The 20,992-nt window shown below is 43.7% G+C and overlaps 11 non-coding genes across 11 annotated transcripts; all 11 read right to left on the minus strand.

The window, feature by feature from the left end:
* Positions 1–700: 700 nt before the first annotated feature.
* Positions 701–772, minus strand: TRNAG-UCC (transfer RNA glycine (anticodon UCC)). Its single transcript has one exon. It is a non-coding gene; the product is annotated as a tRNA-Gly (tRNA).
* A 3,119-nt stretch (positions 773–3,891) lies between these two features.
* On the minus strand, positions 3,892–3,963 carry TRNAG-UCC (transfer RNA glycine (anticodon UCC)). Its single transcript has one exon. It is a non-coding gene; the product is annotated as a tRNA-Gly (tRNA).
* A 1,522-nt stretch (positions 3,964–5,485) lies between these two features.
* On the minus strand, positions 5,486–5,557 carry TRNAG-CCC (transfer RNA glycine (anticodon CCC)). The gene has a single exon. It is a non-coding gene; the product is annotated as a tRNA-Gly (tRNA).
* Positions 5,558–7,092: 1,535 nt separating this feature from the next.
* TRNAG-UCC (transfer RNA glycine (anticodon UCC)) lies at positions 7,093–7,164 on the minus strand. The gene has a single exon. It is a non-coding gene; the product is annotated as a tRNA-Gly (tRNA).
* A 1,522-nt stretch (positions 7,165–8,686) lies between these two features.
* TRNAG-CCC (transfer RNA glycine (anticodon CCC)) lies at positions 8,687–8,758 on the minus strand. Its single transcript has one exon. It is a non-coding gene; the product is annotated as a tRNA-Gly (tRNA).
* A 1,535-nt stretch (positions 8,759–10,293) lies between these two features.
* On the minus strand, positions 10,294–10,365 carry TRNAG-UCC (transfer RNA glycine (anticodon UCC)). The gene has a single exon. It is a non-coding gene; the product is annotated as a tRNA-Gly (tRNA).
* A 1,512-nt stretch (positions 10,366–11,877) lies between these two features.
* Positions 11,878–11,949, minus strand: TRNAG-CCC (transfer RNA glycine (anticodon CCC)). Its single transcript has one exon. It is a non-coding gene; the product is annotated as a tRNA-Gly (tRNA).
* A 1,514-nt stretch (positions 11,950–13,463) lies between these two features.
* On the minus strand, positions 13,464–13,535 carry TRNAG-CCC (transfer RNA glycine (anticodon CCC)). The gene has a single exon. It is a non-coding gene; the product is annotated as a tRNA-Gly (tRNA).
* Positions 13,536–15,069: 1,534 nt separating this feature from the next.
* Positions 15,070–15,141, minus strand: TRNAG-UCC (transfer RNA glycine (anticodon UCC)). Its single transcript has one exon. It is a non-coding gene; the product is annotated as a tRNA-Gly (tRNA).
* A 1,512-nt stretch (positions 15,142–16,653) lies between these two features.
* On the minus strand, positions 16,654–16,725 carry TRNAG-CCC (transfer RNA glycine (anticodon CCC)). Its single transcript has one exon. It is a non-coding gene; the product is annotated as a tRNA-Gly (tRNA).
* Positions 16,726–18,260: 1,535 nt separating this feature from the next.
* On the minus strand, positions 18,261–18,332 carry TRNAG-UCC (transfer RNA glycine (anticodon UCC)). Its single transcript has one exon. It is a non-coding gene; the product is annotated as a tRNA-Gly (tRNA).
* Positions 18,333–20,992: the final 2,660 nt, after the last annotated feature.

Here is a 20,992-nt window from a genome sequence, read left to right on the forward strand (position 1 = left end):
ACGCTCTCTGTCTCTCTCTCTCTCTCTGTGATCCTAGTGCTTGCATGCTCAGTATTTGGCTTTACCTGGGAGCCAGAGATCTACCCGGTGAGGGCTTGCCGGGTATAAGGCTTTAGAGCGTTTGGGAGCATTCGGTACATGAGAGGACGTTGGACTGGAAGCTATGCAAATTTGAAGCATCCAAACTTCCTGCTGCAGTCGGAGGCTCTTTCCATGGACATCTGCCTTTTGGATTCCTCTAAACTTGCCCTCTGATGAAACATTTTGTGAGCTGCAGTTACCTCCGACGGCTACAAGGTGGTGCTACATTCAGGTGAGGGCACAAGTATGCACAAAATGTTGGGGACTTTTGCCAGATTTATTGCTGGATCTTGCATATTTTTTTCAGAGGCTAAATATTGCCTAGGAAATGCTTTTTAACATAGAGATGCTGGAGTTAAAATGTCTGGTCAGGCCTCAGCCCTTTCATTGTCTGCCACTGTAACATATTTTTTTACCAGTACATGTGAGTGGTGACTCTGCTTTATGAAACTTATCATATATTAGGACAATGAATATAGCAGAAGGGGCGATCGAAATGCTTGCCTACATATTTGTTTATTTTTTATATAATGGCTGATTAACCTCTTAATTATATTACCATTTTGTGAAATGTTGCTTTAAAATATATCCTGCTTGCAGAATATATAAGTATTTGTACTGCGTTGGCCGGGAATCGAACCCGGGTCAACTGCTTGGAAGGCAGCTATGCTCACCACTATACCACCAACGCCCTCTGATTTTTGCGCTCTCGGTTCTAAACATTAGGACCCTGAGTTCAATGACTATCATGCACCAGCTTCAATGGTGCATTTGGTTTAGATACCAACATGAAAAGCAATAGAAAGTTTTTGTAGAGGGTAAGGAACTGGGATTGAAACCAAGGACAAAGCTGTGCAGAAGAGAAGAATGGAAAGCAGCAATACAAATAATAGATATGAACACATAGAGGCAGCATGGGAAGCAAAGCAGGGAAGAGAAATAGAGAACATTCCATGAAATGCCCAGGAGATAGATAAGAGCAGAACAAAAAAGGGAAGAATGAAATTCAAAGCCTCCACATAAAAGTGTTTGAAGGTCCCACCAGTCATTCATGCTTATTATTGTGTGCCTTTACTTTCAAAGTACAGTGTGGAGCTTTTGACGATCCCTCTCTTGTATTTCAGCAGACACAGATAGTTGAGAAGTCTTTTCTCACATAGCTGACACAAGCTTGCGCTTTTCCTTGCTGGTAGCGTGGAAATGACAGCTTGGTCCTTGGAAGTAAAATCAAGCAAAATTAGCAGAGGATGGTTTCGATCCATCGACCTCTGGGTTATGGGCCCAGCACGCTTCCGCTGCGCCACTTTGCTCTGTTGTGAAAGTGTTCTTTTTATGCAGATAAGGAGCATTAGGCAGAGTAGCATGGGATTGGTCTGGCTCTCACCTCATTTGCATAAGTATATCCCAAGGCATGCTGGGTGCAGAAAAACTTCATCTTCCCCTCTCACAATCAGTCATAACTGAAAGTCAGACACTCTTAGGCACTAGCCGTTTCAGGCCTTTATCAAGACAGTAGCTCTTGAACCATCTCTCTCTCGCTCTGTGATCCTAGCACTAGCATGCTCAGGATTTGGCTTTACCTTGGAGCCAGAGATATACCCGGTGAGGGCTTGCCCGGTGTGAGGCTTTTGAGCGTTTGGGAGCGTTGTGGACGTTGGACAGGAAACTATGCGAATATGAAGCCTCCAACATTCCTGCTTCAGTGAGTGGTTCTTTCCATGGACATCTGACTCTTGGATTCCTCTCAACTTGCCTTCTGATAAAACATTTTGTGAGCAGCAGTTTCCTTCGACAGCTACAAGGTGGCGCTACATTCAGGTGAGAGCACAAGTATGCACAAAATGTTAGGGACTTTTGCCAGATTTATCGGTGGATCTTGCATATTTTTTCAGAGGCTAGATATTGCCTAGAAATGCTTTTTAACATAGAGATGCTGGAGTTACAATGTCTGGTCGGGCCTCAGCCCTTCCATTGTTTGCCCACTGTAACAAATTTATTACCAGCACATGTGTGTTGTGACTCTGCTTTATGAAACTTATCATATATTAGGACAATGTATGTAGCAGAAGGTGCGATTGAGATGTTTGCCCACGTATTTGTTTATTTTTTTATATATGGCTGATTAATCTGTTCGTGAAATTTCCATTTTGTGACATGTTGCATTACAATATATCCTGCTTGCAGAATATATAAGTATTTTCAGTGCGTTGGCTGGGAATCGAACCCGGGTCAACTGCTTGGGAAGCAGCTATGCTCACCACTATACCACCAACGCCCTCTGATGTGTTAGCTCTCGGTTCTAAATATTACGTTGCAGAAATCAATGACTATCTTGCACCAGCTTCAATGGTGCATTTGGTTTAGATACCAACATGAGAAGCAGTAGAACGTTTTTTGCAGAGGGTAAGGAACTGGGGATTGAAACCAAGGACAAAGTTGTGCAGAAGAGAAGAAATGAAAAGCAACAGTACAAATAGTAGAAATGAGCATATATAGGCAGCATGGGAAGCAAAGCAGGGAAGAGAAAGAGAACATTCCATGAAATGCCCAGGAGATAGATAAGAGCAGAACAAAAAGGGAAGAATGAAATTCAAAGCATGCCCAGAAAGTTGTGTGAAGCTCCCACCAGTCAGTCATTTATGGTTATAATTGTGTGTCTTTACTTTCAAAGTACAGGGTTGTACCTTTCACGATCACTCTTGTATTACACAGACACGAATAGTTGAGAAGTCTTTTCTCACATAGCTGGCACAAGCTTGCACTTTTCCTTTCTGGCTATGTGGAAATGACAGCTTGGTCCTTGGAAGGAAAATCAAGCAAAATTAGCAGAGGATGGTTTCGATCCATCGACCTCTGGGTTATGGGCCCAGCACGCTTCCGCTGCGCCACTCTGCTCCTTTGTGAAAGTGTTCTCTTTATGCAGATGAGGAGGCATTCAGAGAAGTGACGTGGGATTGGTCGGGCTCTCACCTCATTTGCCTAAGTATATCGCAAGGCATGCTGGGTGCAGAAAATCTTTATCTTCCCCTCTCACAATCAGTCACAACTGAAAGTCCAGACCCTCTTAGGCACTAGCCGTTTCAGGCCTTTAACAAGACAACAGCTCTCCGACGCTCTCTGTCTCTCTCTCTCTCTCTGTGATCCTAGTGCTTGCATGCTCAGTATTTGGCTTTACCTGGGAGCCAGAGATCTACCCGGTGAGGGCTTGCCGGTATAAGGCTTTAGAGCGTTTGGGAGCGTTCGGTACATGAGAGGACGTTGGACTGGAAGCTATGCAAATTTGAAGCATCCAAACTTCCTGCTGCAGTCGGAGGCTCTTTCCATGGACATCTGCCTTTTGGATTCCTCTAAACTTGCCCTCTGATGAAACATTTTGTGAGCTGCAGTTACCTCCGACGGCTACAAGGTGGTGCTACATTCAGGTGAGGGCACAAGTATGCACAAAATGTTGGGGACTTTTGCCAGATTTATTGCTGGATCTTGCATATTTTTTTCAGAGGCTAAATATTGCCTAGGAAATGCTTTTTAACATAGAGATGCTGGAGTTAAAATGTCTGGTCGGGCCTCAGCCCTTTCATTGTCTGCCCACTGTAACATATTTTTTTACCAGTACATGTGAGTGGTGACTCTGCTTTATGAAACTTATCATATATTAGGACAATGAATATAGCAGAAGGGGCGATCGAAATGCTTGCCTACATATTTGTTTATTTTTTATACAATGGCTGATTAACCTCTTAATTATATTACCATTTTGTGAAATGTTGCTTTAAAATATATCCTGCTTGCAGAATATATAAGTATTTGTACTGCGTTGGCCGGGAATCGAACCCGGGTCAACTGCTTGGAAGGCAGCTATGCTCACCACTATACCACCAACGCCCTCTGATCTTTGCGCTCTCGGTTCTAAACATTAGGACCCTGAGTTCAATGACTATCATGCACCAGCTTCAATGGTGCATTTGGTTTAGATACCAACATGAAAAGCAATAGAAAGTTTTTGTAGAGGGTAAGGAACTGGGATTGAAACCAAGGACAAAGCTGTGCAGAAGAGAAGAATGGAAAGCAGCAATACAAATAATAGATATGAACACATAGAGGCAGCATGGGAAGCAAAGCAGGGAAGAGAAATAGAGAACATTCCATGAAATGCCCAGGAGATAGATAAGAGCAGAACAAAAAAGGGAAGAATGAAATTCAAAGCCTCCACATAAAAGTGTTTGAAGGTCCCACCAGTCATTCATGCTTATTATTGTGTGCCTTTACTTTCAAAGTACAGTGTGGAGCTTTTGACGATCCCTCTCTTGTATTTCAGCAGACACAGATAGTTGAGAAGTCTTTTCTCACATAGCTGACACAAGCTTGCGCTTTTCCTTGCTGGTAGCGTGGAAATGACAGCTTGGTCCTTGGAAGTAAAATCAAGCAAAATTAGCAGAGGATGGTTTCGATCCATCGACCTCTGGGTTATGGGCCCAGCACACTTCCGCTGCGCCACTTTGCTCCGTTGTGAAAGTGTTCTTTTTATGCAGATAAGGAGCATTAGGCAGAGTAGCATGGGATTGGTCTGGCTCTCACCTCATTTGCATAAGTATATCCCAAGGCATGCTGGGTGCAGAAAAACTTCATCTTCCCCTCTCACAATCAGTCATAACTGAAAGTCAGACACTCTTAGGCACTAGCCGTTTCAGGCCTTTATCAAGACAGTAGCTCTTGAACCATCTCTCTCTCGCTCTGTGATCCTAGCACTAGCATGCTCAGGATTTGGCTTTACCTTGGAGCCAGAGATATACCCGGTGAGGGCTTGCCCGGTGTGAGGCTTTTGAGCGTTTGGGAGCGTTCGGGACGTGAGTGGACGTTGGACAGGAAACTATGCGAATATGAAGCCTCCAACATTCCTGCTTCAGTGAGTGGTTCTTTCCATGGACATCTGACTCTTGGATTCCTCTCAACTTGCCTTCTGATAAAACATTTTGTGAGCAGCAGTTTCCTTCGACAGCTACAAGGTGGCGCTACATTCAGGTGAGAGCACAAGTATGCACAAAATGTTAGGGACTTTTGCCAGATTTATCGGTGGATCTTGCATATTTTTTCAGAGGCTAGATATTGCCTAGAAATGCTTTTTAACATAGAGATGCTGGAGTTACAATGTCTGGTCGGGCCTCAGCCCTTCCATTGTTTGCCCACTGTAACAAATTTATTACCAGCACATGTGTGTTGTGACTCTGCTTTATGAAACTTATCATATATTAGGACAATGTATGTAGCAGAAGGTGCGATTGAGATGTTTGCCCACGTATTTGTTTATTTTTTTATATATGGCTGATTAATCTGTTCGTGAAATTTCCATTTTGTGACATGTTGCATTACAATATATCCTGCTTGCAGAATATATAAGTATTTTCAGTGCGTTGGCCGGGAATCGAACCCGGGTCAACTGCTTGGGAAGCAGCTATGCTCACCACTATACCACCAACGCCCTCTGATGTGTTAGCTCTCGGTTCTAAATATTACGTTGCAGAAATCAATGACTATCTTGCACCAGCTTCAATGGTGCATTTGGTTTAGATACCAACATGAGAAGCAGTAGAACGTTTTTTGCAGAGGGTAAGGAACTGGGGATTGAAACCAAGGACAAAGTTGTGCAGAAGAGAAGAAATGAAAAGCAACAGTACAAATAGTAGAAATGAGCATATATAGGCAGCATGGGAAGCAAAGCAGGGAAGAGAAAGAGAACATTCCATGAAATGCCCAGGAGATAGATAAGAGCAGAACAAAAAGGGAAGAATGAAATTCAAAGCATGCCCAGAAAGTTGTGTGAAGCTCCCACCAGTCAGTCATTTATGGTTATAATTGTGTGTCTTTACTTTCAAAGTACAGGGTTGTACCTTTCACGATCACTCTTGTATTACACAGACACGAATAGTTGAGAAGTCTTTTCTCACATAGCTGGCACAAGCTTGCACTTTTCCTTTCTGGCTATGTGGAAATGACAGCTTGGTCCTTGGAAGGAAAATCAAGCAAAATTAGCAGAGGATGGTTTCGATCCATCGACCTCTGGGTTATGGGCCCAGCACGCTTCCGCTGCGCCACTCTGCTCCTTTGTGAAAGTGTTCTCTTTATGCAGATGAGGAGGCATTCAGAGAAGTGACGTGGGATTGGTCGGGCTCTCACCTCATTTGCCTAAGTATATCGCAAGGCATGCTGGGTGCAGAAAATCTTTATCTTCCCCTCTCACAATCAGTCACAACTGAAAGTCCAGACCCTCTTAGGCACTAGCCGTTTCAGGCCTTTAACAAGACAACAGCTCTCCGACGCTCTCTGTCTCTCTCTCTCTCTCTGTGATCCTAGTGCTTGCATGCTCAGTATTTGGCTTTACCTGGGAGCCAGAGATCTACCCGGTGAGGGCTTGCCGGGTATAAGGCTTTAGAGCGTTTGGGAGCATTCGGTACATGAGAGGACGTTGGACTGGAAGCTATGCAAATTTGAAGCATCCAAACTTCCTGCTGCAGTCGGAGGCTCTTTCCATGGACATCTGCCTTTTGGATTCCTCTAAACTTGCCCTCTGATGAAACATTTTGTGAGCTGCAGTTACCTCCGACGGCTACAAGGTGGTGCTACATTCAGGTGAGGGCACAAGTATGCACAAAATGTTGGGGACTTTTGCCAGATTTATTGCTGGATCTTGCATATTTTTTTCAGAGGCTAAATATTGCCTAGGAAATGCTTTTTAACATAGAGATGCTGGAGTTAAAATGTCTGGTCAGGCCTCAGCCCTTTCATTGTCTGCCACTGTAACATATTTTTTTACCAGTACATGTGAGTGGTGACTCTGCTTTATGAAACTTATCATATATTAGGACAATGAATATAGCAGAAGGGGCGATCGAAATGCTTGCCTACATATTTGTTTATTTTTTATATAATGGCTGATTAACCTCTTAATTATATTACCATTTTGTGAAATGTTGCTTTAAAATATATCCTGCTTGCAGAATATATAAGTATTTGTACTGCGTTGGCCGGGAATCGAACCCGGGTCAACTGCTTGGAAGGCAGCTATGCTCACCACTATACCACCAACGCCCTCTGATCTTTGCGCTCTCGGTTCTAAACATTAGGACCCTGAGTTCAATGACTATCATGCACCAGCTTCAATGGTGCATTTGGTTTAGATACCAACATGAAAAGCAATAGAAAGTTTTTGTAGAGGGTAAGGAACTGGGATTGAAACCAAGGACAAAGCTGTGCAGAAGAGAAGAATGGAAAGCAGCAATACAAATAATAGATATGAACACATAGAGGCAGCATGGGAAGCAAAGCAGGGAAGAGAAATAGAGAACATTCCATGAAATGCCCAGGAGATAGATAAGAGCAGAACAAAAAAGGGAAGAATGAAATTCAAAGCCTCCACATAAAAGTGTTTGAAGGTCCCACCAGTCATTCATGCTTATTATTGTGTGCCTTTACTTTCAAAGTACAGTGTGGAGCTTTTGACGATCCCTCTCTTGTATTTCAGCAGACACAGATAGTTGAGAAGTCTTTTCTCACATAGCTGACACAAGCTTGCGCTTTTCCTTGCTGGTAGCGTGGAAATGACAGCTTGGTCCTTGGAAGTAAAATCAAGCAAAATTAGCAGAGGATGGTTTCGATCCGTCGACCTCTGGGTTATGGGCCCAGCACGCTTCCGCTGCGCCACTTTGCTCTGTTGTGAAAGTGTTCTTTTTATGCAGATAAGGAGCATTAGGCAGAGTAGCATGGGATTGGTCTGGCTCTCACCTCATTTGCATAAGTATATCCCAAGGCATGCTGGGTGCAGAAAAACTTCATCTTCCCCTCTCACAATCAGTCATAACTGAAAGTCAGACACTCTTAGGCACTAGCCGTTTCAGGCCTTTATCAAGACAGTAGCTCTTGAACCATCTCTCTCTCGCTCTGTGATCCTAGCACTAGCATGCTCAGGATTTGGCTTTACCTTGGAGCCAGAGATATACCCGGTGAGGGCTTGCCCGGTGTGAGGCTTTTGAGCGTTTGGGAGCGTTCGGGACGTGAGTGGACGTTGGACAGGAAACTATGCGAATATGAAGCCTCCAACATTCCTGCTTCAGTGAGTGGTTCTTTCCATGGACATCTGACTCTTGGATTCCTCTCAACTTGCCTTCTGATAAAACATTTTGTGAGCAGCAGTTTCCTTCGACAGCTACAAGGTGGCGCTACATTCAGGTGAGAGCACAAGTATGCACAAAATGTTAGGGACTTTTGCCAGATTTATCGGTGGATCTTGCATATTTTTTCAGAGGCTAGATATTGCCTAGAAATGCTTTTTAACATAGAGATGCTGGAGTTACAATGTCTGGTCGGGCCTCAGCCCTTCCATTGTTTGCCCACTGTAACAAATTTATTACCAGCACATGTGTGTTGTGACTCTGCTTTATGAAACTTATCATATATTAGGACAATGTATGTAGCAGAAGGTGCGATTGAGATGTTTGCCCACGTATTTGTTTATTTTTTTATATATGGCTGATTAATCTGTTCGTGAAATTTCCATTTTGTGACATGTTGCATTACAATATATCCTGCTTGCAGAATATATAAGTATTTTCAGTGCGTTGGCCGGGAATCGAACCCGGGTCAACTGCTTGGGAAGCAGCTATGCTCACCACTATACCACCAACGCCCTCTGATGTGTTAGCTCTCGGTTCTAAATATTACGTTGCAGAAATCAATGACTATCTTGCACCAGCTTCAATGGTGCATTTGGTTTAGATACCAACATGAGAAGCAGTAGAACGTTTTTTGCAGAGGGTAAGGAACTGGGGATTGAAACCAAGGACAAAGTTGTGCAGAAGAGAAGAAATGAAAAGCAACAGTACAAATAGTAGAAATGAGCATATATAGGCAGCATGGGAAGCAAAGCAGGGAAGAGAAAGAGAACATTCCATGAAATGCCCAGGAGATAGATAAGAGCAGAACAAAAAGGGAAGAATGAAATTCAAAGCATGCCCAGAAAGTTGTGTGAAGCTCCCACCAGTCAGTCATTTATGGTTATAATTGTGTGTCTTTACTTTCAAAGTACAGGGTTGTACCTTTCACGATCACTCTTGTATTACACAGACACGAATAGTTGAGAAGTCTTTTCTCACATAGCTGGCACAAGCTTGCACTTTTCCTTTCTGGCTATGTGGAAATGACAGCTTGGTCCTTGGAAGGAAAATCAAGCAAAATTAGCAGAGGATGGTTTCGATCCATCGACCTCTGGGTTATGGGCCCAGCACGCTTCCGCTGCGCCACTCTGCTCCTTTGTGAAAGTGTTCTCTTTATGCAGATGAGGAGGCATTCAGAGAAGTGACGTGGGATTGGTCGGGCTCTCACCTCATTTGCCTAAGTATATCGCAAGGCATGCTGGGTGCAGAAAATCTTTATCTTCCCCTCTCACAATCAGTCACAACTGAAAGTCCAGACCCTCTTAGGCACTAGCCGTTTCAGGCCTTTAACAAGACAACAGCTCTCCGACGCTCTCTGTCTCTCTCTCTCTCTCTGTGATCCTAGTGCTTGCATGCTCAGTATTTGGCTTTACCTGGGAGCCAGAGATCTACCCGGTGAGGGCTTGCCGGGTATAAGGCTTTAGAGCGTTTGGGAGCATTCGGTACATGAGAGGACGTTGGACTGGAAGCTATGCAAATTTGAAGCATCCAAACTTCCTGCTGCAGTCGGAGGCTCTTTCCATGGACATCTGCCTTTTGGATTCCTCTAAACTTGCCCTCTGATGAAACATTTTGTGAGCTGCAGTTACCTCCGACGGCTACAAGGTGGTGCTACATTCAGGTGAGGGCACAAGTATGCACAAAATGTTGGGGACTTTTGCCAGATTTATTGCTGGATCTTGCATATTTTTTTCAGAGGCTAAATATTGCCTAGGAAATGCTTTTTAACATAGAGATGCTGGAGTTAAAATGTCTGGTCAGGCCTCAGCCCTTTCATTGTCTGCCACTGTAACATATTTTTTTACCAGTACATGTGAGTGGTGACTCTGCTTTATGAAACTTATCATATATTAGGACAATGAATATAGCAGAAGGGGCGATCGAAATGCTTGCCTACATATTTGTTTATTTTTTATATAATGGCTGATTAACCTCTTAATTATATTACCATTTTGTGAAATGTTGCTTTAAAATATATCCTGCTTGCAGAATATATAAGTATTTGTACTGCGTTGGCCGGGAATCGAACCCGGGTCAACTGCTTGGAAGGCAGCTATGCTCACCACTATACCACCAACGCCCTCTGATCTTTGCGCTCTCGGTTCTAAACATTAGGACCCTGAGTTCAATGACTATCATGCACCAGCTTCAATGGTGCATTTGGTTTAGATACCAACATGAAAAGCAATAGAAAGTTTTTGTAGAGGGTAAGGAACTGGGATTGAAACCAAGGACAAAGCTGTGCAGAAGAGAAGAATGGAAAGCAGCAATACAAATAATAGATATGAACACATAGAGGCAGCATGGGAAGCAAAGCAGGGAAGAGAAATAGAGAACATTCCATGAAATGCCCAGGAGATAGATAAGAGCAGAACAAAAAAGGGAAGAATGAAATTCAAAGCCTCCACATAAAAGTGTTTGAAGGTCCCACCAGTCATTCATGCTTATTATTGTGTGCCTTTACTTTCAAAGTACAGTGTGGAGCTTTTGACGATCCCTCTCTTGTATTTCAGCAGACACAGATAGTTGAGAAGTCTTTTCTCACATAGCTGACACAAGCTTGCGCTTTTCCTTGCTGGTAGCGTGGAAATGACAGCTTGGTCCTTGGAAGTAAAATCAAGCAAAATTAGCAGAGGATGGTTTCGATCCATCGACCTCTGGGTTATGGGCCCAGCACGCTTCCGCTGCGCCACTTTGCTCTGTTGTGAAAGTGTTCTTTTTATGCAGATAAGGAGCATTAGGCAGAGTAGCATGGGATTGGTCTGGCTCTCACCTCATTTGCATAAGTATATCCCAAGGCATGCTGGGTGCAGAAAAACTTCATCTTCCCCTCTCACAATCAGTCATAACTGAAAGTCAGACACTCTTAGGCACTAGCCGTTTCAGGCCTTTATCAAGACAGTAGCTCTTGAACCATCTCTCTCTCGCTCTGTGATCCTAGCACTAGCATGCTCAGGATTTGGCTTTACCTTGGAGCCAGAGATATACCCGGTGAGGGCTTGCCCGGTGTGAGGCTTTTGAGCGTTTGGGAGCGTTGTGGACGTTGGACAGGAAACTATGCGAATATGAAGCCTCCAACATTCCTGCTTCAGTGAGTGGTTCTTTCCATGGACATCTGACTCTTGGATTCCTCTCAACTTGCCTTCTGATAAAACATTTTGTGAGCAGCAGTTTCCTTCGACAGCTACAAGGTGGCGCTACATTCAGGTGAGAGCACAAGTATGCACAAAATGTTAGGGACTTTTGCCAGATTTATCGGTGGATCTTGCATATTTTTTCAGAGGCTAGATATTGCCTAGAAATGCTTTTTAACATAGAGATGCTGGAGTTACAATGTCTGGTCGGGCCTCAGCCCTTCCATTGTTTGCCCACTGTAACAAATTTATTACCAGCACATGTGTGTTGTGACTCTGCTTTATGAAACTTATCATATATTAGGACAATGTATGTAGCAGAAGGTGCGATTGAGATGTTTGCCCACGTATTTGTTTATTTTTTTATATATGGCTGATTAATCTGTTCGTGAAATTTCCATTTTGTGACATGTTGCATTACAATATATCCTGCTTGCAGAATATATAAGTATTTTCAGTGCGTTGGCCGGGAATCGAACCCGGGTCAACTGCTTGGGAAGCAGCTATGCTCACCACTATACCACCAACGCCCTCTGATGTGTTAGCTCTCGGTTCTAAATATTACGTTGCAGAAATCAATGACTATCTTGCACCAGCTTCAATGGTGCATTTGGTTTAGATACCAACATGAGAAGCAGTAGAACGTTTTTTGCAGAGGGTAAGGAACTGGGGATTGAAACCAAGGACAAAGCTGTGCAGAAGAGAAGAATGGAAAGCAGCAATACAAATAATAGATATGAACACATAGAGGCAGCATGGGAAGCAAAGCAGGGAAGAGAAATAGAGAACATTCCATGAAATGCCCAGGAGATAGATAAGAGCAGAACAAAAAAGGGAAGAATGAAATTCAAAGCCTCCACATAAAAGTGTTTGAAGGTCCCACCAGTCATTCATGCTTATTATTGTGTGCCTTTACTTTCAAAGTACAGTGTGGAGCTTTTGACGATCCCTCTCTTGTATTTCAGCAGACACAGATAGTTGAGAAGTCTTTTCTCACATAGCTGACACAAGCTTGCGCTTTTCCTTGCTGGTAGCGTGGAAATGACAGCTTGGTCCTTGGAAGTAAAATCAAGCAAAATTAGCAGAGGATGGTTTCGATCCATCGACCTCTGGGTTATGGGCCCAGCACGCTTCCGCTGCGCCACTTTGCTCTGTTGTGAAAGTGTTCTTTTTATGCAGATAAGGAGCATTAGGCAGAGTAGCATGGGATTGGTCTGGCTCTCACCTCATTTGCATAAGTATATCCCAAGGCATGCTGGGTGCAGAAAAACTTCATCTTCCCCTCTCACAATCAGTCATAACTGAAAGTCAGACACTCTTAGGCACTAGCCGTTTCAGGCCTTTATCAAGACAGTAGCTCTTGAACCATCTCTCTCTCGCTCTGTGATCCTAGCACTAGCATGCTCAGGATTTGGCTTTACCTTGGAGCCAGAGATATACCCGGTGAGGGCTTGCCCGGTGTGAGGCTTTTGAGCGTTTGGGAGCGTTGTGGACGTTGGACAGGAAACTATGCGAATATGAAGCCTCCAACATTCCTGCTTCAGTGAGTGGTTCTTTCCATGGACATCTGACTCTTGGATTCCTCTCAACTTGCCTTCTGATAAAACATTTTGTGAGCAGCAGTTTCCTTCGACAGCTACAAGGTGGCGCTACATTCAGGTGAGAGCACAAGTATGCACAAAATGTTAGGGACTTTTGCCAGATTTATCGGTGGATCTTGCATATTTTTTCAGAGGCTAGATATTGCCTAGAAATGCTTTTTAACATAGAGATGCTGGAGTTACAATGTCTGGTCGGGCCTCAGCCCTTCCATTGTTTGCCCACTGTAACAAATTTATTACCAGCACATGTGTGTTGTGACTCTGCTTTATGAAACTTATCATATATTAGGACAATGTATGTAGCAGAAGGTGCGATTGAGATGTTTGCCCACGTATTTGTTTATTTTTTTATATATGGCTGATTAATCTGTTCGTGAAATTTCCATTTTGTGACATGTTGCATTACAATATATCCTGCTTGCAGAATATATAAGTATTTTCAGTGCGTTGGCCGGGAATCGAACCCGGGTCAACTGCTTGGGAAGCAGCTATGCTCACCACTATACCACCAACGCCCTCTGATGTGTTAGCTCTCGGTTCTAAATATTACGTTGCAGAAATCAATGACTATCTTGCACCAGCTTCAATGGTGCATTTGGTTTAGATACCAACATGAGAAGCAGTAGAACGTTTTTTGCAGAGGGTAAGGAACTGGGGATTGAAACCAAGGACAAAGTTGTGCAGAAGAGAAGAAATGAAAAGCAACAGTACAAATAGTAGAAATGAGCATATATAGGCAGCATGGGAAGCAAAGCAGGGAAGAGAAAGAGAACATTCCATGAAATGCCCAGGAGATAGATAAGAGCAGAACAAAAAGGGAAGAATGAAATTCAAAGCATGCCCAGAAAGTTGTGTGAAGCTCCCACCAGTCAGTCATTTATGGTTATAATTGTGTGTCTTTACTTTCAAAGTACAGGGTTGTACCTTTCACGATCACTCTTGTATTACACAGACACGAATAGTTGAGAAGTCTTTTCTCACATAGCTGGCACAAGCTTGCACTTTTCCTTTCTGGCTATGTGGAAATGACAGCTTGGTCCTTGGAAGGAAAATCAAGCAAAATTAGCAGAGGATGGTTTCGATCCATCGACCTCTGGGTTATGGGCCCAGCACGCTTCCGCTGCGCCACTCTGCTCCTTTGTGAAAGTGTTCTCTTTATGCAGATGAGGAGGCATTCAGAGAAGTGACGTGGGATTGGTCGGGCTCTCACCTCATTTGCCTAAGTATATCGCAAGGCATGCTGGGTGCAGAAAATCTTTATCTTCCCCTCTCACAATCAGTCACAACTGAAAGTCCAGACCCTCTTAGGCACTAGCCGTTTCAGGCCTTTAACAAGACAACAGCTCTCCGACGCTCTCTGTCTCTCTCTCTCTCTCTGTGATCCTAGTGCTTGCATGCTCAGTATTTGGCTTTACCTGGGAGCCAGAGATCTACCCGGTGAGGGCTTGCCGGTATAAGGCTTTAGAGCGTTTGGGAGCGTTCGGTACATGAGAGGACGTTGGACTGGAAGCTATGCAAATTTGAAGCATCCAAACTTCCTGCTGCAGTCGGAGGCTCTTTCCATGGACATCTGCCTTTTGGATTCCTCTAAACTTGCCCTCTGATGAAACATTTTGTGAGCTGCAGTTACCTCCGACGGCTACAAGGTGGTGCTACATTCAGGTGAGGGCACAAGTATGCACAAAATGTTGGGGACTTTTGCCAGATTTATTGCTGGATCTTGCATATTTTTTTCAGAGGCTAAATATTGCCTAGGAAATGCTTTTTAACATAGAGATGCTGGAGTTAAAATGTCTGGTCAGGCCTCAGCCCTTTCATTGTCTGCCACTGTAACATATTTTTTTACCAGTACATGTGAGTGGTGACTCTGCTTTATGAAACTTATCATATATTAGGACAATGAATATAGCAGAAGGGGCGATCGAAATGCTTGCCTACATATTTGTTTATTTTTTATATAATGGCTGATTAACCTCTTAATTATATTACCATTTTGTGAAATGTTGCTTTAAAATATATCCTGCTTGCAGAATATATAAGTATTTGTACTGCGTTGGCCGGGAATCGAACCCGGGTCAACTGCTTGGAAGGCAGCTATGCTCCCCACTATACCACCAACGCCCTCTGATCTTTGCGCTCTCGGTTCTAAACATTAGGACCCTGAGTTCAATGACTATCATGCACCAGCTTCAATGGTGCATTTGGTTTAGATACCAACATGAAAAGCAATAGAAAGTTTTTGTAGAGGGTAAGGAACTGGGATTGAAACCAAGGACAAAGCTGTGCAGAAGAGAAGAATGGAAAGCAGCAATACAAATAATAGATATGAACACATAGAGGCAGCATGGGAAGCAAAGCAGGGAAGAGAAATAGAGAACATTCCATGAAATGCCCAGGAGATAGATAAGAGCAGAACAAAAAAGGGAAGAATGAAATTCAAAGCCTCCACATAAAAGTGTTTGAAGGTCCCACCAGTCATTCATGCTTATTATTGTGTGCCTTTACTTTCAAAGTACAGTGTGGAGCTTTTGACGATCCCTCTCTTGTATTTCAGCAGACACAGATAGTTGAGAAGTCTTTTCTCACATAGCTGACACAAGCTTGCGCTTTTCCTTGCTGGTAGCGTGGAAATGACAGCTTGGTCCTTGGAAGTAAAATCAAGCAAAATTAGCAGAGGATGGTTTCGATCCATCGACCTCTGGGTTATGGGCCCAGCACGCTTCCGCTGCGCCACTTTGCTCTGTTGTGAAAGTGTTCTTTTTATGCAGATAAGGAGCATTAGGCAGAGTAGCATGGGATTGGTCTGGCTCTCACCTCATTTGCATAAGTATATCCCAAGGCATGCTGGGTGCAGAAAAACTTCATCTTCCCCTCTCACAATCAGTCATAACTGAAAGTCAGACACTCTTAGGCACTAGCCGTTTCAGGCCTTTATCAAGACAGTAGCTCTTGAACCATCTCTCTCTCGCTCTGTGATCCTAGCACTAGCATGCTCAGGATTTGGCTTTACCTTGGAGCCAGAGATATACCCGGTGAGGGCTTGCCCGGTGTGAGGCTTTTGAGCGTTTGGGAGCGTTGTGGACGTTGGACAGGAAACTATGCGAATATGAAGCCTCCAACATTCCTGCTTCAGTGAGTGGTTCTTTCCATGGACATCTGACTCTTGGATTCCTCTCAACTTGCCTTCTGATAAAACATTTTGTGAGCAGCAGTTTCCTTCGACAGCTACAAGGTGGCGCTACATTCAGGTGAGAGCACAAGTATGCACAAAATGTTAGGGACTTTTGCCAGATTTATCGGTGGATCTTGCATATTTCTTCAGAGGCTAGATATTGCCTAGAAATGCTTTTTAACATAGAGATGCTGGAGTTACAATGTCTGGTCGGGCCTCAGCCCTTCCATTGTTTGCCCACTGTAACAAATTTATTACCAGCACATGTGTGTTGTGACTCTGCTTTATGAAACTTATCATATATTAGGACAATGTATGTAGCAGAAGGTGCGATTGAGATGTTTGCCCACGTATTTGTTTATTTTTTTATATATGGCTGATTAATCTGTTCGTGAAATTTCCATTTTGTGACATGTTGCATTACAATATATCCTGCTTGCAGAATATATAAGTATTTTCAGTGCGTTGGCCGGGAATCGAACCCGGGTCAACTGCTTGGGAAGCAGCTATGCTCACCACTATACCACCAACGCCCTCTGATGTGTTAGCTCTCGGTTCTAAATATTACGTTGCAGAAATCAATGACTATCTTGCACCAGCTTCAATGGTGCATTTGGTTTAGATACCAACATGAGAAGCAGTAGAACGTTTTTTGCAGAGGGTAAGGAACTGGGGATTGAAACCAAGGACAAAGTTGTGCAGAAGAGAAGAAATGAAAAGCAACAGTACAAATAGTAGAAATGAGCATATATAGGCAGCATGGGAAGCAAAGCAGGGAAGAGAAAGAGAACATTCCATGAAATGCCCAGGAGATAGATAAGAGCAGAACAAAAAGGGAAGAATGAAATTCAAAGCATGCCCAGAAAGTTGTGTGAAGCTCCCACCAGTCAGTCATTTATGGTTATAATTGTGTGTCTTTACTTTCAAAGTACAGGGTTGTACCTTTCACGATCACTCTTGTATTACACAGACACGAATAGTTGAGAAGTCTTTTCTCACATAGCTGGCACAAGCTTGCACTTTTCCTTTCTGGCTATGTGGAAATGACAGCTTGGTCCTTGGAAGGAAAATCAAGCAAAATTAGCAGAGGATGGTTTCGATCCATCGACCTCTGGGTTATGGGCCCAGCACGCTTCCGCTGCGCCACTCTGCTCCTTTGTGAAAGTGTTCTCTTTATGCAGATGAGGAGGCATTCAGAGAAGTGACGTGGGATTGGTCGGGCTCTCACCTCATTTGCCTAAGTATATCGCAAGGCATGCTGGGTGCAGAAAATCTTTATCTTCCCCTCTCACAATCAGTCACAACTGAAAGTCCAGACCCTCTTAGGCACTAGCCGTTTCAGGCCTTTAACAAGACAACAGCTCTCCGACGCTCTCTGTCTCTCTCTCTCTCTCTGTGATCCTAGTGCTTGCATGCTCAGTATTTGGCTTTACCTGGGAGCCAGAGATCTACCCGGTGAGGGCTTGCCGGTATAAGGCTTTAGAGCGTTTGGGAGCGTTCGGTACATGAGAGGACGTTGGACTGGAAGCTATGCAAATTTGAAGCATCCAAACTTCCTGCTGCAGTCGGAGGCTCTTTCCATGGACATCTGCCTTTTGGATTCCTCTAAACTTGCCCTCTGATGAAACATTTTGTGAGCTGCAGTTACCTCCGACGGCTACAAGGTGGTGCTACATTCAGGTGAGGGCACAAGTATGCACAAAATGTTGGGGACTTTTGCCAGATTTATTGCTGGATCTTGCATATTTTTTTCAGAGGCTAAATATTGCCTAGGAAATGCTTTTTAACATAGAGATGCTGGAGTTAAAATGTCTGGTCGGGCCTCAGCCCTTTCATTGTCTGCCCACTGTAACATATTTTTTTACCAGTACATGTGAGTGGTGACTCTGCTTTATGAAACTTATCATATATTAGGACAATGAATATAGCAGAAGGGGCGATCGAAATGCTTGCCTACATATTTGTTTATTTTTTATACAATGGCTGATTAACCTCTTAATTATATTACCATTTTGTGAAATGTTGCTTTAAAATATATCCTGCTTGCAGAATATATAAGTATTTGTACTGTGTTGGCCGGGAATCGAACCCGGGTCAACTGCTTGGAAGGCAGCTATGCTCACCACTATACCACCAACGCCCTCTGATCTTTGCGCTCTCGGTTCTAAACATTAGGACCCTGAGTTCAATGACTATCATGCACCAGCTTCAATGGTGCATTTGGTTTAGATACCAACATGAAAAGCAATAGAAAGTTTTTGTAGAGGGTAAGGAACTGGGATTGAAACCAAGGACAAAGCTGTGCAGAAGAGAAGAATGGAAAGCAGCAATACAAATAATAGATATGAACACATAGAGGCAGCATGGGAAGCAAAGCAGGGAAGAGAAATAGAGAACATTCCATGAAATGCCCAGGAGATAGATAAGAGCAGAACAAAAAAGGGAAGAATGAAATTCAAAGCCTCCACATAAAAGTGTTTGAAGGTCCCACCAGTCATTCATGCTTATTATTGTGTGCCTTTACTTTCAAAGTACAGTGTGGAGCTTTTGACGATCCCTCTCTTGTATTTCAGCAGACACAGATAGTTGAGAAGTCTTTTCTCACATAGCTGACACAAGCTTGCGCTTTTCCTTGCTGGTAGCGTGGAAATGACAGCTTGGTCCTTGGAAGTAAAATCAAGCAAAATTAGCAGAGGATGGTTTCGATCCATCGACCTCTGGGTTATGGGCCCAGCACGCTTCCGCTGCGCCACTTTGCTCTGTTGTGAAAGTGTTCTTTTTATGCAGATAAGGAGCATTAGGCAGAGTAGCATGGGATTGGTCTGGCTCTCACCTCATTTGCATAAGTATATCCCAAGGCATGCTGGGTGCAGAAAAACTTCATCTTCCCCTCTCACAATCAGTCATAACTGAAAGTCAGACACTCTTAGGCACTAGCCGTTTCAGGCCTTTATCAAGACAGTAGCTCTTGAACCATCTCTCTCTCGCTCTGTGATCCTAGCACTAGCATGCTCAGGATTTGGCTTTACCTTGGAGCCAGAGATATACCCGGTGAGGGCTTGCCCGGTGTGAGGCTTTTGAGCGTTTGGGAGCGTTCGGGACGTGAGTGGACGTTGGACAGGAAACTATGCGAATATGAAGCCTCCAACATTCCTGCTTCAGTGAGTGGTTCTTTCCATGGACATCTGACTCTTGGATTCCTCTCAACTTGCCTTCTGATAAAACATTTTGTGAGCAGCAGTTTCCTTCGACAGCTACAAGGTGGCGCTACATTCAGGTGAGAGCACAAGTATGCACAAAATGTTAGGGACTTTTGCCAGATTTATCGGTGGATCTTGCATATTTTTTCAGAGGCTAGATATTGCCTAGAAATGCTTTTTAACATAGAGATGCTGGAGTTACAATGTCTGGTCGGGCCTCAGCCCTTCCATTGTTTGCCCACTGTAACAAATTTATTACCAGCACATGTGTGTTGTGACTCTGCTTTATGAAACTTATCATATATTAGGACAATGTATGTAGCAGAAGGTGCGATTGAGATGTTTGCCCACGTATTTGTTTATTTTTTTATATATGGCTGATTAATCTGTTCGTGAAATTTCCATTTTGTGACATGTTGCATTACAATATATCCTGCTTGCAGAATATATAAGTATTTTCAGTGCGTTGGCTGGGAATCGAACCCGGGTCAACTGCTTGGGAAGCAGCTATGCTCACCACTATACCACCAACGCCCTCTGATGTGTTAGCTCTCGGTTCTAAATATTACGTTGCAGAAATCAATGACTATCTTGCACCAGCTTCAATGGTGCATTTGGTTTAGATACCAACATGAGAAGCAGTAGAACGTTTTTTGCAGAGGGTAAGGAACTGGGGATTGAAACCAAGGACAAAGTTGTGCAGAAGAGAAGAAATGAAAAGCAACAGTACAAATAGTAGAAATGAGCATATATAGGCAGCATGGGAAGCAAAGCAGGGAAGAGAAAGAGAACATTCCATGAAATGCCCAGGAGATAGATAAGAGCAGAACAAAAAGGGAAGAATGAAATTCAAAGCATGCCCAGAAAGTTGTGTGAAGCTCCCACCAGTCAGTCATTTATGGTTATAATTGTGTGTCTTTACTTTCAAAGTACAGGGTTGTACCTTTCACGATCACTCTTGTATTACACAGACACGAATAGTTGAGAAGTCTTTTCTCACATAGCTGGCACAAGCTTGCACTTTTCCTTTCTGGCTATGTGGAAATGACAGCTTGGTCCTTGGAAGGAAAATCAAGCAAAATTAGCAGAGGATGGTTTCGATCCATCGACCTCTGGGTTATGGGCCCAGCACGCTTCCGCTGCGCCACTCTGCTCCTTTGTGAAAGTGTTCTCTTTATGCAGATGAGGAGGCATTCAGAGAAGTGACGTGGGATTGGTCGGGCTCTCACCTCATTTGCCTAAGTATATCGCAAGGCATGCTGGGTGCAGAAAATCTTTATCTTCCCCTCTCACAATCAGTCACAACTGAAAGTCCAGACCCTCTTAGGCACTAGCCGTTTCAGGCCTTTAACAAGACAACAGCTCTCCGACGCTCTCTGTCTCTCTCTCTCTCTCTGTGATCCTAGTGCTTGCATGCTCAGTATTTGGCTTTACCTGGGAGCCAGAGATCTACCCGGTGAGGGCTTGCCGGTATAAGGCTTTAGAGCGTTTGGGAGCGTTCGGTACATGAGAGGACGTTGGACTGGAAGCTATGCAAATTTGAAGCATCCAAACTTCCTGCTGCAGTCGGAGGCTCTTTCCATGGACATCTGCCTTTTGG

Source organism: Lissotriton vulgaris, chromosome 9 (genome assembly GCF_964263255.1).
Source record: "Lissotriton vulgaris chromosome 9, aLisVul1.2, whole genome shotgun sequence".
NCBI lineage: Eukaryota > Metazoa > Chordata > Amphibia > Caudata > Salamandridae > Lissotriton > Lissotriton vulgaris.